Below are 2,500 nucleotides of genomic sequence, written 5' to 3'. Positions count from 1 at the left end.
GAAAAAGCCTGTGGAAGTTTCACGGCGTTCGTACGATATTTGGCGACGCAAAAATGAGCGATTTCCCAGCTCGAGAGAATTCGGCGCGAGAGAAACGATGCCCCGTAACGCACATGAGAGCAATCCGGGCCAATTTCTCCCGTTTGATGGGGTCTATGTGTAAAAATTTTGACTTTTTTGAGTGCACGTGCAAATCTGCTGAAAAAGCCTGTGGAAGTTTCACGGCGTTCGTACGATATTTGGCGACGCAAAAATGAGCGATTTCCCAGCTCGATGGAATTCGGCGCGAGAGAAACGATGCCCCGTAACGCACATGAGAGCAATCCGGGCCAATTTCTCCCGTTTGATGGGGTCTATGTGTAAAAATTTTGACTTTTTTGAGTGCAGGTGCAAATCTGCTGAAAAAGCCTGTGGAAGTTTCACGGCGTTCGTACGATATTTGGCGACGCAAAAATGAGCGATTTCCCAGCTCGAGAGAATTCGGCGCGAGAGAAACGATGCCCCGTAACGCACATGAGAGCAATCCGGGCCAATTTCTCCCGTTTGATGGGGTCTATGTGTAAAAATTTTGACTTTTTTGAGTGCAGGTGCAAATCTGCTGGAAAAGCCTGTGGAAGTTTCACGGCGTTCGTACGATATTTGGCGACGCAAAAATGAGCGATTTCCCAGCTCGATGGAATTCGGAGCGAGAGAAACGATGCCCCGTAACGCACATGAGAGCAATCCCGGCCAATTTCTCCCGTTTGATGGGGTCTATGTGTACAAATTTTGACTTTTTTGAGTGCACGTGCCAATCTGCTGGAAAAGCCTGTGGAAGTTTCACGGCGTTCGTACGATATTTGGCGCCGCAAAAATGAGCGATTTCCCAGCTCGATGGAATTCGGCGCGAGAGAAACGATGCCCCGTAACGCACATGAGAGCAATCCCGGCCAATTTCTCCCGTTTGATGGGGTCTATGTGTAAAAATTTTGACTTTTTTGAGTGCACGTGCAAATCTGCTGAAAAAGCCTGTGGAAGTTTCACGGCGTTCGTACGATATTTGGCGACGCAAAAATGAGCGATTTCCCAGCTCGATGGAATTCGGCGCGAGAGAAACGATGCCCCGTAACGCACATGAGAGCAATCCCGGCCAATTTCTCCCGTTTGATGGGGTCTATGTGTAAAAATTTTGACTTTTTTGAGTGCACGTGCAAATCTGCTGAAAAAGCCTGTGGAAGTTTCACGGCGTTCGTACGATATTTGGCGACGCAAAAATGAGCGATTTCCCAGCTCGATGGAATTCGGAGCGAGAGAAACGATGCCCCGTAACGCACATGAGAGCAATCCCGGCCAATTTCTCCCGTTTGATGGGGTCTATGTGTAAAAATTTTGACTTTTTTGAGTGCACGTGCAAATCTGCTGAAAAAGCCTGTGGAAGTTTCACGGCGTTCGTACGATATTTGGCGACGCAAAAATGAGCGATTTCCCAGCTCGAGAGAATTCGGCGCGAGAGAAACGATGCCCCGTAACGCACATGAGAGCAATCCGGGCCAATTTCTCCCGTTTGATGGGGTCTATGTGTAAAAATTTTGACTTTTTTGAGTGCACGTGCAAATCTGCTGGAAAAGCCTGTGGAAGTTTCACGGCGTTCGTACGATATTTGGCGACGCAAAAATGAGCGATTTCCCAGCTCGATGGAATTCGGCGCGACAGAAACGATGCCCCGTAACGCACATGAGAGCAATCCGGGCCAATTTCTCCCGTTTGATGGGGTCTATGTGTAAAAATTTTGACTTTTTTGAGTGCAGGTGCAAATCTGCTGAAAAAGCCTGTGGAAGTTTCACGGCGTTCGTACGATATTTGGCGACGCAAAAATGAGCGATTTCCCAGCTCGAGAGAATTCGGCGCGAGAGAAACGATGCCCCGTAACGCACATGAGAGCAATCCGGGCCAATTTCTCCCGTTTGATGGGGTCTATGTGTACAAATTTTGACTTTTTTGAGTGCACGTGCAAATCTGCTGAAAAAGCCTGTGGAAGTTTCACGGCGTTCGTACGATATTTGGCGACGCAAAAATGAGCGATTTCCCAGCTCGATGGAATTCGGCGCGACAGAAACGATGCCCCGTAACGCACATGAGAGCAATCCGGGCCAATTTCTCCCGTTTGATGGGGTCTATGTGTAAAAATTTTGACTTTTTTGAGTGCACGTGCAAATCTGCTGAAAAAGCCTGTGGAAGTTTCACGGCGTTCGTACGATATTTGGCGACGCAAAAATGAGCGATTTCCCAGCTCGAGAGAATTCGGCGCGAGAGAAACGATGCCCCGTAACGCACATGAGAGCAATCCGGGCCAATTTCTCCCGTTTGATGGGGTCTATGTGTAAAAATTTTGACTTTTTTGAGTGCAGGTGCAAATCTGCTGAAAAAGCCTGTGGAAGTTTCACGGCGTTCGTACGATATTTGGCGACGCAAAAATGAGCGATTTCCCAGCTCGATGGAATTCGGCGCGAGAGAAACGATG

This window comes from Lampetra planeri, chromosome 4, assembly GCF_965212315.1.
Source record: "Lampetra planeri chromosome 4, kcLamPlan1.2.h2, whole genome shotgun sequence".
NCBI lineage: Eukaryota > Metazoa > Chordata > Hyperoartia > Petromyzontiformes > Petromyzontidae > Lampetra > Lampetra planeri.
Note: the sequence above shows the minus strand (reverse complement) of the source record.